Source organism: Ziziphus jujuba, chromosome 12 (genome assembly GCF_031755915.1).
Source record: "Ziziphus jujuba cultivar Dongzao chromosome 12, ASM3175591v1".
Classification (NCBI taxonomy): domain Eukaryota; kingdom Viridiplantae; phylum Streptophyta; class Magnoliopsida; order Rosales; family Rhamnaceae; genus Ziziphus; species Ziziphus jujuba.
Genome location: NC_083390.1, coordinates 17,426,982 through 17,444,970, shown reverse-complemented (window position 1 = coordinate 17,444,970; position 17,989 = coordinate 17,426,982). Strand labels below are relative to the sequence as shown.

Below are 17,989 nucleotides of genomic sequence, written 5' to 3'. Positions count from 1 at the left end.
ATTTGATTTTCTGAGCATAATTGGGTTAAATATTTTGCGAAAATATTTGTTTAAATTTTATAAATTATGCCCGCGGTATTTTTATAGTTGCATCTCGTACTTTGAGAAAATTGTGGTTTGTTGGTTATCAATGTTTCGTACCGGTTTATTAAATAAAAATATGTGGGATGGTAAGTGTGAGAATTTAATGTATTTCCCACGGTAATTTTGGAAAACGGTACGGTTGGTTAATAATGTTTATTTTTAGACGCACTCATACAGTATTGGTGTTCTGGTGTATGGACACGTGGTAGCCGTAGGTATTATGTGGTTTAGCGCGCGGTTATTATTTCTCCCGTTGTTGCCATTGGACCGTGGGCAGGCAAGTTTGTTATTGGCCACAGCCGCCCCCCTCCTTGGCCGGGAGATGGTTTTAGCAGCGGTACTGTCGGGACGCCAAAGTGCCGTTGTAGGTTTTTCTCTTTAACCCCCCGCCAGTCGGTGCTCAGGACGCTGGGTATCGGAAGGCATCACCGGTATATGGTGTGGTGCATCAGGTGTAAATTGCAAATAATGTTTTAAACCCCAAAGGTGTTCTAAAATTATTTATTATAATTTATTGCAGTTTATTTATATTTGGGGTATTTATTTATATATTTATTTATTTGTTGTTGTTAAATTATTTGGTCCCTTGGTTTTCGGGAAGTACGAATATCGGGTTTTGTGAAAATGTTTTAAAAGGGGAACATTTCCAACGGAGTGAATAGTGAGGGTTTTGAGAGAAAGTATTATTTCAATTGTTTATTTATTTATTTATGTAATTGTTCGGTATTGATTAATTAAATTCCTTTATTTTTATATTATTAATATTAAAGGTGTACAGTAGATAGGGTCACTCACTGAGATGATTAGCATCTCACACTCTTAAATTCCGTTCCCCTAGGTCCAGGTTGGAGACGTTGATTGTCCGGGGCGAGCCCAACGTCTCAGTTCGTTGCCGAAGGTTCAAGAAGTTTTTCTTCCCTTTTTTTCTGTCTGTCTTGTATTATTTCTTTATCTGTCCTTGTATAAATTCCACATTATCTGTATAATGTTTTGAATACTGTATTGGACGTGTAGTTTTATTTATGCACTGGGTTGCTGCTGTTGTTATTTGAAGTGCTGAAATTTGTGGAATCAATTTGTAGTATTGTGGGAGGAATAAGGGGATGTTTTTAGAAGTGTGTTTTCAGTGCAGGTAAATTTTTGGTTAGTCCTACCCTTAGGGGAGGTGCTGCCGGATTTTCCGTTGGAAGGTTCGGTGGTATTTCCCTGGGATCAGGGCTTGTCTAGGGTTCCGGGGAAGGAATTCTGGACGGGTCCTGACAGTACCAGAGTTTCGATTTAGTATTATATTACAACACACTGGATTTGCCATGGTACCATGAGGTTGGTTTCACCCAACGGTTTATTATTGCCACAGACTATAAGGTCAGGTTTAACCGACAGTTTAGTATTGCCAAGGTGCCGTAAGATTGGTTTCACCCAACAGTTTATTATTGCCACGTACTATGAGGTTGTGATTATCCGACAGTTTATTATTGCCATGGTACTGTGAGGTTGGTTTTATCCAACGGTTTATTATTGCCACGGACCGTGAGGTCAAGTTTATCCGATGGTTTATTAGTGCCAGAGTGCCGTGAGGTTGGTTTCACCCAACGGTTTATCATTTCCACGGACCGTGAGGTTGGGTACTTCCCAACGGTTATTTATTTCCACGATGCCTTTCATATATTGAGGTTCGTGAGGTAGGTATATCTCATGGTTTACAGTTTGATACACCGAATGGTACATTATATATGTTTTGAGTACATTGTTGATTTTCAAATATTGTGGTTATTATTGCACTTTGATATTTATTTTGTGGAACTACGTTTATAATATTTTATGCTCAATATTTATATTTTGATTAAGACATTTCATTTTATAATATTACAATGATTGTTCACTTTGTACTTTTGAGCATCGATTTTATGATATTAAATTGGGATATAAGTTCGGGTTTTGTTAAATGATTTTTAAATGGAGAATTTTTCAAATGAGAGGAACGAGAGGTCCGGAGAGAAATATTTTTCAGAAATAAATCATTATTTTTCTATTATACTATGCCACTCGCTGAGATGTCTTTATCTCATGTTTTATTTGTTTTAAATTCGTTCCCCTTGGCCCAGGTAGCTAGTAGCAGTCTACCTCAAGCATAGCTTGTCACTTTGTTCCTTCCACGGCAGCAGCAATATTTATCCTTTCCTTATTTATCATTATCCTTCTAAACTTATTTGTTATTTACTTGTACTTCTAAACTTTGCAACTACTCTTAGAATGCTCTGATTTATATATTGGACTCAGTAGAGATCCTATTATGTACATGTGTAATTAGGACCTATAGTATAATAGGCCGGTTGTGGATTATATTTATATAACGTGGTATTATTGTTAATACTTGAGTTCGGTTGTCCACGTTTTAAGGTGAGGTTCCATTGGATATTCTCTAGAGATTTTTCGATGGCATTTCACTAGACGGGACCACCCGGGAGATCCTGGGAGGGTTCCCAGGTCGGATCCTGTCATTACATGGTTTTTCCGTAGAACAACTCCAACAACCTGCTCATACTTTATGTCAGAACCCATCCAATATCCCTCATCGGAATCCTAGACAAGCCCTGATCCCAAGGAAATCCTACCAGACCCTCCAATAGAAAATCTGGCAAAACCTCCCCTAAGGGTTGGACTTACCACAAATTCCCTGCACTAAAAACACACTTCTATATACACCACCTTGTTCCTCCTACCTTGCTACAATTTAATTCCACAAATCTGCAACACTTCAAATGAATACCACGAAATTAGTGTATAATTAATAATAAACATCCAAGACAGTATATAGAGTTTTACCATGATACAATTAAGTATAAAAGTTATACACCAAAGGATGGAAAGAAATATTACAAATAGAAATAAATGAAAAGAAAGGGAACTCCTCGAAACACGACAGCAGCGAAGGTCAAACTCATTCAGGATGAATATCTACAAATCCTTGTACCTAGGGAAACAGATTTAAACATATGAGATGCTAATCATCTCAATGAGTGATCCTATCTATTATAATAGGAATAATAATCATAGTACACTTGATTAATTAAGAATAAATAAATAAATAGATAATAATTAATTGAAAATAATATTTTTCCTCAAAACTCTCACCATTCACTCCGTTGGAAAGGTTCCCCTTTCAAAAAATTTTCACAAAACCCAAAATTTTATGCCCCCAAAATCAAGGAATAATTAAATAAATAAATAATTAAATAATCCAAATACGAATAAAATACAATAAAATAAATTTAAAATACTTGCATTAGAGAAATGTAACATAAAAGTGAAATTCAATATATAATTCATAAAATTTGATTTAATAATTCAATATAAACAGAGTCAATAACAGAATTTAAATAATTACAGACAAACCATGTAAAATAAATGGTAAAAATATTATAAAATTATTTTTGAAATATTCAATCAATCTATATAATAAAAATATGGCAAGGTGCATTTTAAAAACATTGATTTAAATTAATTGACATAAAATATGAATAAATACATTTTAGAAAATACTAATTGGAAATAGGTGATAAAATAAATTAAATAAATTTAATTTAAATACGACTTTAAAACTTTAGGATTTGAAATTTATATTTGAAAAATAATACTTGACGCACCAGACTATATACCAGTGATGCCCTACGATACCCAGCGTCTCGAGCATCGTCCTTCGGGAGGTTAAAGAGAGAAACTTGTATACGGTTGCTTCGGTGTCCCAACAGCGCCGCTGCTTAAACCGTCATCCCGGCCATGGAGGGGGGCTGCTTATGTGCACTATATAAAAACTTGCCTGCCCTCGGTTCAATGGCAACTCACTGGAGACATTACAACTTGCGTGCTCATCCACATATACAGTACAGAACACTAGTACGGTATGAGTGCGTCTAAAACAAATAACCAAATTTATTATCAAAATACCCAAATTTTTCCAAAATTCACCGTGGGAATTATACCGCTTTTCAAATTCACAATCCCACATTTTTCTTTAATATCACCAGCATAAATCCATCAATAATATGTATAATTTTCCTATATCATAAAATCCATCAAATAATATTTCAAGTTCATAAATATATATTTTGAAGGCACCATAATTTAAACCAATATTTTTCTTGAATCAATAAAACCATATGATATTCATATATCCTTAAAATCATGTAAATGCATTTATCATGTGTCATAAAATCAACATCAAACTCAACAATAATTTATTAAAAACCTTAAACCATAATTCCTTTAAAATCTCAAATATATTTCTGGCAACAACACATATATTAAAACCATCATAAATTGGCATTGTAAAATTAAATGGAAATTCCTTCAAATATTAAACATATATTAAAATTCACATGAAAACATTTCTAATTACACAATATTCCAACAATAAAATTTAACAATTATTAAAAAAATCCCATATCCATAAAATTCTTGAAATCAAAATACTTCTTAACACACAAATAATTATAATTCATTCAATTTTGGCATCAAAATTCCAAATGTAAACTTACTAAATATTCAACACATAAAACGTATTCTTCAAATAACCAATTAACACAAAATATATATATTTTAACATCCCAAAATAATTTTGAAGGTGGGTCACTCACCTCAAGCACATGTATCAATCGAGATCCTCTGCAGGATCAACTCCACTACCCACACATGCACCTAAAATATCCACAATACACAAAACTAATTATATTAATATTTTAATCGGGTAACTCCCAAATGGATATCCAGGGAGCGAACACAAACGACAACCAAAATTTATTAATGATATACCAAATAAAAGCTTGAGAAATGAGAATTACGAATATGATCTTACTTCCCGGAGGTCGGATCCGTGGTGGCTGGAATCTCGTCGGAAAGCTCTCGGAATAACATAAAAACAAATAAAGCAAATAAAGATAGATCAAACCTGAACAAAATTCAGCTCTGATGCCAAATGATATGAACCTAGGACAACCTGCTCCTAAACCCGTATTATATTAGTCCGGATCTAATTATGTTCAAGTTCTAATGGTAACCTTGACCCCTAACCAACCTGTAATTAGGAACTATGGTGTATAATGAAGATGCCACAATAGGTGATGGAAGGCCTATTGATAAGTCAAACTAAAACACTCATTCACTAATGGTGTTTAGGTGTTCAAAAGAATAAAGAGAATTCAATCTCACAAATAATTTTCTGCATGAAATTCAAGCTTTTTCTTATTCAAAAATAAGCCTTTAAATAGGCTACAAAGTCACAAAATAAACCCTTAAAAACAAAGGGAAAACCAGCCATACAAAGTGGTTTCCTATGGTGGCCGAAATTCTCACTCCTTTCCTAATCTAATTTGGATTAATTAATTTTTTTATTTTGAATTAGGAATTGATTAATTTACAATGAAAATAATAAAATAATAACTTTCCTAAAATTATTTTTCCAGAAAAAAAAAAGTAATGATAATTTTCTAAAACAAAAAGTAGAACCAATTAGGAAACTAAAATACTAGCTTTTTGACTAAGTTGACTTTGACCATTCTTTAACCAATTTGAGCTCCAAATTAGCTTCAATTATGCTTTGTATGATTCCAAATAAGCTGGTCATGAAGTCCCACACATTTTCCTTGCTTGGAAGAAAGAGAAAAAGCCAACTCAGCGTAATACAGTAAAGTCAGCACAAAATACAGTGAAAACAGGCCAAATTGACTAACTGTCCGTACAGCCCCTTTTTGGACAACTTTGAAGCTGGTTTGACTTGATTCCATGTCCTCTTAGACATATGTATTGAATCCATGAAACATTGGAACCATTTCATGCTTCCCGGCCTCCATAATTGCACCAAAACCTTTACCCGGGTCTGTACTAGCTTCCACCACTTGTATGCTCAAGATAGGTCTTGGATCTTCGGGTATGGACAAGCCCTTTTGAATATGAATTACTCTCTGGATAAAGGCAGCAAGATTATCCTTAAACTTCTTAGCTTGAGCACTAGTGATCGGCCCGGTCTTCATCCGTATTAGGTCGGCACCCCAGCGGGTTGTTGGTTGAGCGAGTTCGGGCGAATTCGCATCATTCCCCTCATCTTGAAAAGGATTTGGCTTCAAATCAGAGTCATCACCTGCAGAAAAATGAGACAAATCAGCAACATTAAATGTAGCACTCATATTATACTCACCCGGTAAATCAAGCTTGTAGGCGTTTTCATTAATCCTTTCCAAAACTTGAAAATTTCCATCTCCTCGCGGCATAAGCTTGGACTTTCTTTGTTCGGGAATCCTCTCCTTTCTTGGTTGAAACGAAAACCAATATCCTAGGTCAAACACTATCACAACAAATACTAAAATTATAAGTTCATCAAACTTCTTAATATTAGCAAATTATCTTTTACAAATTTTCAAATTTCCGCTAAGTAAAGCTTTCAACAATGCAGATAAAGTTCTATGCATCAAAAACATCTTTAAATAAGTATCTTTAAAATTCATGACTAGCAATGGTTTCTTACTCAAGATAGCTTTATTTACATCTCCAAAACTCAAATAAATATTTTTATTCTTTTTTTCTTTCCTTTCTTTCCCTCTCTCTCTCTCGACCACAACACGCTTTTCCTCACCCACAGGGTTTCTTGCTATAGCTCTCGGGTTTCTCATTTTTTTCCACTCCAATTTCAGCCTTCTCTTGGTTTTTCCACTCAAGTTGGATTTTAGAACACTTACCTGGTTGGTCTTGCACAGCTTGGACTCCTTGGATGGGTGTTGTTGCCGTGGGGGCCATACTAGTCCTTTCCTTGAATTGTCCATCCTCCTTTGTTGTATTTGAATTTGATCTTTGTACACCTCTTTAGAAGTTAATTCTTCTAGCTTGACCTTTTTACCTTTAAATCTAAAAACAATACTATTCTCTCTACCATAATGAATAGCATCTCTATCAAATTGCCAAGGCCTACCAAGCAAAATATGTCCCGCATGCATAGGCACAACATCACACAAAACCACATCCACATATTTATCAATGCTAAATTTTACTTTGCCTTATTTATTTACTTTCATCTCGCCACTATCATTTAGCCATTGTAATCTATATGGTTTTGGATTTTTAATAGTTTTTAAGCCTAATTTATCAACCACAATGTTACTAATTATATTAGTACAACTTTCACTATCAATAATCATGCTACAAATCTTACCTTGAATTTCACATCCGGTGTGGAAGATATTCTCTCTTTGAATTTCGTCCTCATCTTTGTATGCAGCCAGCACTTTCCTAGAAACCAAGCTTAATTCAGCATGGGAAGCATTCAAAGTTTCGGCCTCACCTTCAAGCTCTTCCTCCTCCTCTTGCTCGGTTTCACACTCACTTTCCTCACTTTCCGACTCTAGCTCACCATTGCCTTTTAACACCATGATTCTTCTATTCGGGCATTGGCTTGCGATGTGTCCTCATCCTTGGCACTTAAAACAAATAAATTATCTTGTTCTTGAAGGTTTAGGATCAAATTTTACCCTCATTTTTATGTGCTTGGACAGATTTGGCCTTAAGCTCCTTTCTTGGCCGATTGGTGCTTTCTTCTCCCACCTTCAGCTTTGGCTTGCTTTCATAGGTTGGATTGTTTCTCCAGCCACTTGGAATTGATCTTCCACTGTTGGAAACTCCTCCAAACTGTGAGCCTACACCCCTCCTCTTGAATTGATGCTTCAATTTAATAGCCACATGCAACATCTCTTCCAATTCCACATATTGTTGCAATTCTAGTTGGTTGGCTATCTCACGAATCAAACCACCAAGGAATCTTGCCATGGTTGCCTCACTATCTTGATTCACGCTCAACCTCATCATGAGCATCTCCATCTCCTTGTAATAATCCTCCACGGACCTACTTCCTTGAGATAGGGATTGAAGCCTTTGATGCAGCAACCTATGATAATGTGATGGTACGAACCGCTTCCTCATGGCACTTTTCATTTGTCGCCATGTAGTGATCAAGTCATCATCAACTCTCCGTCGGGTGTTTTGCTCATTGATCCACCATTGGAGTGCATAATGACAAAACTCCATTGCTACCAACTTCACCTTCTTGGCCTCTGAATAATTATGACAATCAAAAATCATCTCCATTCTCTCCTCCCATTCCAAATATGCTTCCGGATCACTTTTTCCCATGAAAGGTGGAATGTTTACCTTCATACTTCCTAGATCATCATCTTCATTCCTTGCTGGTCTCCCATGGATTAGCCTTTCTTGAGGTTCAAAAATTTCATAAAACCCCTCATCCAAGTCATCTCCATAGTTACTTCTCCTGAATTCCTCTCTTGGTCACCCTCGGCCTCCTCGACCTCGACCTCCATGAGCATCTAACCTTATATTTCAGCCCTCCTTGGGATGTTTCTAACCTATCTATCCTTTGATTTAAATGGTCAAATTGAGTATTCATCCGCTGTAGTTGCTCCAAGACAACCCTCATGTCCGTTTGCTCACCACTCCCCGAAGCTCGGGAACCGCCATGGAATCCTAAGGACTCTTCTTCATTAATTCTTAAAGGTGGATCTCCTCTCCTCACCCTTGAATCTGCCATGTTATTATAAATAATGTAAAATAAAATAAATTCTCACCAAAAGTCACTCCCTCACATGTTTCACTCAATCAAGGTCTCGACACTCATGTTTTCACACTAATTTCGATTTTTACCCACTTTTAAGCTCACACACCCTTGCCTTTTTTCACTCAATGAATTATCTCAAAGTTCTAATTAAAACACCCACAAACAGCAATTAGATCACAAGTATGTTTTAATTAAACTTATCAACAAAAAGTAAGCAATACCGAAGGAATTAACAAATCCTAGTTTTCGGCTTTTCTAGGCAAAATAAGGCAAAACAGTGAGAAAATTTTGGAATTTTTAAGAACTGGACCAGATGGTAAGAGATTAAGGATTCAAGAATAAAATTTAGGAAAAAGAATTTCAAACTCAAACAAGAATTAAATCGAACAAAAATATAGAATAGTGCTGGTTGTTGTTCTTGTAATTCAAGGTTTTGTATCAAATCCTTTAACTAATTTTAATCCAATAATTTAAGCACCCAAAATTTCAAATATCCAGCAGCAAACATAATTCTCCAGCAACTCCACATATGTAACAAATAGTCAACAATTCAACAGTTCAAAGAAATTTCCAGCAAACACCAAATTCAACAAACCGAAATTTTTTTTTTAATTCGGCTTTTCCTTCTTCTTTTTTTTTTTTTTTTTTTTTTTGTTTTTCACTCACAGAACATAAAACAAATGCAGTAGCAAAGATCAACACCAAAAATTGCAATTCCACACCAAAAATCCACCAAACCCGTGGCCTCCAACAAAAACAAAAGTGCAGTTTTTTTTTTTTAAATATCTGTTCGAATTTTCTTTTTTTCTTTTCTTTTTTTTTTTGAATATATGAATGCAAATATTGAAGACTAAAACAGCAAAGAAAAATCAACAAAAACCAAATTAACAAGAACAATGATAAAAGACAACCAACAAACTAGGAAACAAAAATACGGTAGGTCAAGGAAAACCTAATTTAACTAGGAATGAATTTTTGTTTTGTTTTTTTTTTTTAAGATGCAGAACATGTATGATGATAGAAGCAACCTTAACCTAATGCTAAAATTGCAGAATAACACAAAAACAAATAAAGCAAATAAAGATAGATCAAACCTGAACAAAATTCGACTCTAATGCCAAATGATACGAACCTAGGACGATCTGCTCGTAAACCCATATTATATTAGCCGGGATCTAATTATGTTAAAGTTCTAATGGTCACCTTGACCCCTAACCAACCTGTGATTAGAAACCTTGGTATATAATGAAGATGCCACAATAGGTAATGGAAGGCCTATTGATAAGTCAAACTAAAACACTTATTCACTAATGGTGTTTTAGGTGTTCAAAAGAACAAAGAGAATTCAATCTCATAAATAATTTTCTGTATAAAATTCAAGCTTTTTCTTATTAAAAAATAATCCTTTACATAGGCTAAAAATTCATGAAATAAACCCCTAAAAACAAAGGGAAAACCGGCCATACAAAGTGGTTTCCTATGGTGGCCGAAATTTTCACTCCTTTCCTAATCTAATTTGGATTAATCAATTCCTTTATTTTGAATTAGGAATTGACTAATTTACAATGAAAATAATAAAATAATAACATTCCTAAACTTATTTTTCCAGAAAATAAATAAATAAAAACCAAAAAGTAATGATAATTTCCTAAAACAAAAAGTAGAATCAAATTAGGAAACTAAAATACTAGCTTTTTGACTAAGTTGACTTTGACCATTCTTTAACCAATTTGAGCTCCAAATCAGCTTCAATATGCTTTTATGATCCAAATAAGCTGATCATGAAGTTCCACACATTACCCTTGCTTGGAAAAAAGAGAAAAAGCCAACTCAGCATAATACAGTAAAGCTAGCACAAAATACAGCGAAAACAGGCCAAATTTACTAACTGTCCGTACAACCCCTTTTTGGACAACTTTGAAGCTGGTTTGAATTGATTCCATGTTCTATTAGACATATGTATTGAATCCATGAAACATTGGAACCATTTCATGCTTCCCGACCTCTATAATTGCACCAAAATCGCTACCTGGGTCCGTACCGGCCTCCACCACTTGCATGCTCAAGATAAGTCTTGGATCTTCGGGTATGGACAAGCCCTTTTGAATATGAATTAATCCTTGGATAAAGGCAGAAAGATTTTCCTTAAACTTCTTAGCTTGAGCACTAGTGATCGGTCTGATCTTCATCCGTATCAGGTCGGCACCCCAGTGGGTTGTCGATTGAGCAGGTTCGGACGGATTCGCATCACTCTGCTCAATTTTTCCAATGCTTCAATCAATTCTGTATTCACAAAACCTTGGATTCTAGATAGTGGAGCTATTAATCATATCATTTCTAATTCCACACTTTGTACTCAAACAAAACCCTCATTAATACCTACTGTTAATTTACCCACTGAGTCTTCAGCACCAATCACTTCAATAGGCACAGTGCCTTTTAATTCTAACATATTCTTAGACAATTTTTTATGTGTCCCCTCATTTCAGTCAAACCTCATGTCTATAAGCAAACTCACCATTGCTTTGAATTGTTGTGTGATCTTGTTTCCAACTTTCTGTGTCTTACAAAACTTGGCTACGAGAAAAATTATTAGCTCGGGTAAGCAGCGCGGAGGTCTTTATTACATGTCCCCATTGCAAAGGACACCACCCTCTAACCAAGTTTCTCATACTTTAAATCTATGGCACATGCATCTTGGGTATCCATCATCATCCCGCCTCAAATTGGTTTCTTCTTTATTGCCTTTCAATAATATTTCTTATGATAATAATTGTACTGTTAGTCCTATGGCTAAAAAAACAAGACTACCATTTCCTTTAAGTTCAATATCAACTCATGCTCCATTTGACTTGTTGCATTGTGATATTTGGGGTCCACATAAAGTCCCCACACACTCAGAGGCACTCTTTTTCTTAGTATTGTTGATGATTTTACATGATGCACATGGACATTTCTTATGCCAAACAATTATGAAGCACAAAGCATTCTCAAGTCCTTCATTGATTTTGCCTATATACAATTTTGTGCTTATGTTAAAGCTGTTCAAGTTGACAATGGGTTTGAATTTATATCCATGAGAAATTTCTTTCAATACCATAGGATTGGGTACCAACACACTTGTGTTTACGCCCCGCAACAAAATAGAGTTGTGAAACTACCATATTCTTACTATTGCACATGCATTGCTTTTTCAATCTCAATTCACTTACTTTTTGGGGTGAATGCATTTTAACTGCTGTTTAATTAATCAACCGATTGCCATCACTGTTATTATCAAATAAATCTCCTTTTGAGTTGTTGTACCATCATCCACCATTATTTGATCATTTAAAGGTTTTTGGTTGTTTATACCCTCGTGCCAAGCGTTGCATATTTGTTAGATTCCCTGCTGGCCAAAAAGGGTACAAACTTTATGACATGGAAACTAAGCAGTTCTTTGTAAGTCGTGATGTCAAGTTTTATGAGACCATCTTTCCTTAAGTTTTGTGAGACCATATTTCCTTTCTCTAATATTTAAACTCCATCTCACCCAGACACTGTGTTACCCAATCTTTACTTTGATAGTCCAAACCATATGCCTTTAAAAAAAGTCCAATCTTCCCAAATTCAAGAAAATGAGTTAACCCATACTGAGATTGAACCACCAAAACAAACTCCTGGCACACCTGAATCAGTACCGACCCCAGCTAAATCCACTCTACATTTACCTCAAACTGAACCAACTACAACAACTTCAGATCTTCACACAACTCCCATTCCTCCCGTGAGACATTCGACCCGACCTAAGAAACCTCTAGCATGGCATAAAGACTAGTGCTACCATCTTAAGTCAATCATTCTGCTTCAAAATGAAATCCTACATCTTGTACTTGGTATCCTCTTTATCTCACTTTCTTTCATATTCTCGTATTTTTTCAACCCATCGTGCCTTTCTAGCTAACATTAAAGGACATATAGAGCCTAATTCTTATGCCCAAGCTATCTTGATCCACATTGGCAAGAAGCCATGAATAGAGAATTGAAAGCATTGCAGCAAAATAACACATGGAGTCTTGTTTCTTTTCCTATGGGACACAAAACAATTTGATACATATGGGTTTACAAAATCAAATACAAGTCTGATGGGACCATCAAATGCTACAAAGCGCGTCTCATTGCTAAAGGATATAATCAAGTTGAGGGCATCGATTATCATGAAACATTCTCTCCTACAACCAAACTCACTACACTCTGTTGCCTTCTCACTATTGCTGCTGGTCAAACTTGGTTCACACACCAATTAGATGTTCAAAATGCTTTTCTTCATGGCAACTTACATGAAGTAGTATATATGGAGCCTCCACCAGGTCTTCGACAACAGAGGGAGAATGTTGTATGTCATCTCAAGAAGTCCCTTTATGGACTCAAGCAGGTCTCAAGAAATTGGTTTTCTACCTTTTCAGACACCATTCAGAAGGTCGGCTATCAACAATCAAAAGTAGATCATTCTTTCTTTACAAAAGCTAGAGGTACTTCATTAACTGTCGTTCTCATTCATATTGATGACATTCTTCTGACAAGCATGACATTCAAGAAATTAAGCGACTTAAAGAATTTCTTCTCAAGAGCATTCACATCAAGGATCTTGGAAACTTGAAGTATTTTTTGGGAATTGAATTTTCTCATTCCAAGAAAGGTATCTTCATATCACAGCGAAAGTATGCTTTGGATGTTTTGTAAGATTCCAAACTTACAAGTGCACGTCCAGAAAAATTCCCAATGGAAAAAAACTTGAAATTCACTCCCACAAATGGTGCATTAATGAATGATCCAACTAAGTATAGAAGATTGGTTGGAAAACTAATTTATCTCACTATCACAAGACGGGATATAGTCTACTCACTTTGAGTATTGAATCAATTCATGTAAGAACCTCGAAAGCCTCATTGGGATGTATCTTTACGAATTCTGAAATGTATAAAAGGCACTCCTAGACAAGGCCTATTGCTATCTTTAAACAACAACCTAACATTAAAAGCTTTTTGTGACTAAGAGTGGGTTGGTTATCGTGCCACAAAAGGATCGGTTATAGGATATTGTATCTTCCTTGGGAATTCACTCATTTCATGGAAATCCAAGAAAGAGACTAATGTTTATCAATCCTCAGCAAAGGTCAAATATCAAGCTATGGCTAACACGTACTTGGAACTAACTTGGTTGCACTGTATTTTACAAGATTTAAAGGTTCCACAAATAGCTCCAATACTGCTGAACTGTGACAATCAAGCAGCTTTGTATATTGCAACTAATCACGAAACATATTGAAATAGATTGTCACATAGTTAGAGAAAAATTGCAAGCTGGTATGATTAATCCTTCCTACATTCCTACATGCTTCCAACTAGTAGATGCATTCACAAAAAGAATTAGGAAAGGATCAATTTGTGACACTACATGGCAAGTTGGGACTTCACGATTTTCACTCTCATTAAGAAATATTCTTGTAATATATGTAATCAATGACCTTAGCTGACTTTCTCTATTTAGTGTTGATCACGTCTCATTATCGGTGGATTACGTTTTCTTAACCTTAGAAATAGGATTGATTGATTATCGCATATGCCTATATATATATATAAATATATATGATGTACATTATTCATTGGAAAAATATAGAAAAGCTATTCAACCAAATTTTCTCCATATATTCTATTTTTCACAAAACCAGCAGGGAAAAAAGATAATGTTGATGTTGTGGCACAAATTCATTGGCTTTATAATGGTTATTAGTTGGAAAGCTATTTAAAGATGATGTGACACATGTTTATAGGTTTACAAGTAGGGAGTAAATAGGGGACTGATCTTGCTGAAGCACTGGAACTCTTTCATCTTTGCTCAACGCTTTAAAACAGAGGGCAATTGAAACCTGTGTGAGAGTGTGAAGAATATAGAAGCTTATGATTAGTACTCTTTTAAGAATAACTTGTATAAATATTCAGGTAACATATAAATTTATTCAAGAAAATTATATTATATAACTATACACATTTGCTTTTTATGGAGTTACCGTTGAAATAAATTGTATTAGCGTGTATGTATGTTACCCATTAATAAAAAAATTTAAAAAAAATGTGTGTGTATAACTGTTAGTTAAGTGCTAGCTAATTTATTACAAACACTTATTTCGTGATTACTGATAATTAAATTTGTTAAACTGTAATTTAATTTAAATTACCTGGGCAACTGTCTTTCCCTAAGCTTCAGCAATCTCTTGCAATGTTTTACATTCCAAAACTCGATTACTTCGCCAGGGAGTTCCTCTACCTCCCAAAGGAGAGAAAGCAGTAATATGTATCCCCTTTTTTGCACAGTACTCCCTTATCTTTCTCCGATGCCAATATGGATTCATTTCCACCTATAATAATAATAATAATAATAATAATAATAATAATAATAATATATCCCAAAAAATGTGTATTTATTATAAAGTGTTAAAATTCACAGTAACCATTATCATAAAAATAAATAATGAAAATTATTTCTAATTAGTTATAAAGATTTCTTACTTTTTTTTCCTTTCTTTTTTTTTTTTTTTTTGGTTGAGAAATTATAAATTAATGAAGCAAATAAAACATACTTGGTTGACTGCAGGAGGGATTCAGGCAGTGGCAAGCAATTCCTCAAGCTTCTTACATGTGAAGTTACTTACTCCTATAGACTTGGTAAGACCAAGCTTCTGATACTTTTCCATGGCCTTCCAAACAGACTCCATGTCCATAGCCATAATATCTTCTTTGCCAAATGGTACCTCATTTGCTTCCCGCTTTAAACTTGCACGAAAATGGATTAGATACAGATCAAGATATTCCAATCCCAGGTTCCTGCAAAAGTACCTAAGTACACAAATCAAATACATTATTAATCACACACACATTGACTTGAAAGTCCAAGCTATTGTGGACGTACAAGCTCTATTATCAATAATAAGATATAACAAGGCATGTAAAACCAACTATAACATTTTATGTGTGCATAGATATATACAATACTAATAACATTGGCTTTACAACATCAAGATGCAGTGCAAATTAACCAGTCAAAATGCAGTGCAAATGATCAAAATTCTAACATGGAAGTACGATCTAAAAGTTTTAAAGTAAAGACTTCTTTACTTTTAAAAATATGGGTGCACAATATTTCTATGTCTCATAGAAGAAGTTCCTCACTAACTATAAAATTTTGAAGGGCTAGTATGTACATGAGAGGTTTACGAATTGCATTATTATTATATCATAACTATATGGGTACATTGGTATGCTATATTGTATTAGCCAGCATTGTATTAGTTGTATTGCGTAAGTGAATTGTATTGGCTTGTATGTATTATCACTATACGGCACTTAGTATAGAATTGTATAATAAACTTGTAATTTATATACATATATATATTTATATATATATATATATATATTTCTATTATTGTATTAAATAAATTATCAAAAATTAAATTTATATGCAAAATATAATAAAATGTAACCAAATACTGTATTTTTAATTTTAGTATAAACTATTCTAGAACTTCAGTAAAATATTAGAAAAAAGACTCCATCTGTCAGGACCCGTCCAAAATTCCTTACCGGAACCCTAGACAAGCCCTGATCCTAGGGAAACCCTACCGGACCCTCCAATGGAAAATCCGACAGAACCTCCCCTAAGGGTTGGACTTACCACAAATTTCCTGCACTGAAAACACACTTCTATATTCATCCTCTTATTCCTCCCACAATACTACAAATTGATTCCACAAATTTACAGCACTTCAAATGAATAACAGTAATCCAGTGCATAATTAATACATAAGTGTCCAGGACAGTATACAGAGCTTCATGAAGTACTATTAAGCATAGAATACAACAGGGATGAAAGAAATAATACAATTGAAATAAATGAAGACAAAAGTAACTTCTCGAACTACGATAGCGGCAAAGAATTGGTTCGCTCCGGAAGAACGTCTACCACCCCTTGCACCTAAGGGAATGGAATTTAAAAACGTGAGATGCTAATCATTTCAGTGAGTGACCCTATTTACTGTACACTTTTAATATCGATAATATAACAAATAAAGGGATTTAATTAATCAATACCAAACAATTAAATAAATAAATAATAATAACAACTGAAGTAATATTTTCTCTCAAAACCCTCACTATTCACTCCGTTGGAAATGTTCCCCTTTTAAAACATTTTTACAAAACCCGTTATTCGTATTTCTCGAAAACCAAGGGATCAATTAATTTAATAAACAATAGATAAATACCCCAAATATAAATAAAATGTAATAAAATATAATAAATAATTTTTGAACACTTTGGGGTTTGAAATTTCCATCTGAAAATTTATACTTGACGCATCACACCATATGTCAGTGATGCCCTCCGATACCCAGGGTCTCGAGCACCGACTGGCGAGGAGATTAAAGAGAAAAACTTGCATACGGCACTTCGGCATCCCGACAGTACCGCTGCTAAAACCATCATCCCGGCCAACGAGGGGGGCAGCTATGTGCACTATAAAACTTGTCTGCCCTCGGTCCAATGGCAACTCACGGGAGACATAATAACTTGCGCGCTAACCACATATACACCGGAACACCAATACTATATGAGTGCATCTAAAATAATTATTAAATTAATTTTTACCGTATCGATTTTCCAAAAATCACTGTGGAAAATATACTAGTTTTCAATTTCACCATCCCACATATTTTCCTCTAACATACCCAGTACGAAACCATCGATAACAATATAAAAATAATTTTTCTCATAACACGAGGTCCAACAAATAATATTCCACGGGCATAATTTATAAAATTTAAACCACCAATTAAACAAATATTTTCCTTAAAATATTTAAACCAATTATGCCCAAAAATAATATTAAAATCACATACAATTTATTACTGAAAATACCTTACTAATGCGTAATAAATAAAATTAAATCACAATAATAAAAATCGGGGTTTTTGAATAACCCAAAATTTCCGTTTAACACCAACAAACATATACGTACTTATAAAATAATAATTTTCCACAATTATAATTAAATTGCACCACATGAGCATAATTCCAAATATCAATTAAACATCAATTAAATATAATTAATTATCCCAAAATATTTTTAAAGGTGGGTCACTCACCTGGAGCACGCAATTAATCCAAGATCCTCCATGGGATTAATTCCACGACTCACCCGTGCTCCTAGAACAACAACATTACACATCTCAAATAAATTAATATTTTATTCGGATAA

The 17,989-nt window shown here is 34.5% G+C and overlaps 1 pseudogene; it reads right to left on the bottom strand.

The window, feature by feature from the left end:
* LOC107429100 (non-functional NADPH-dependent codeinone reductase 2-like) overlaps window positions 1–15,596 on the bottom strand; it is a 34,282-nt pseudogene extending 18,686 nt beyond the window's left edge.
* Between the last annotated feature and the right edge of the window lie 2,393 nt (window positions 15,597–17,989).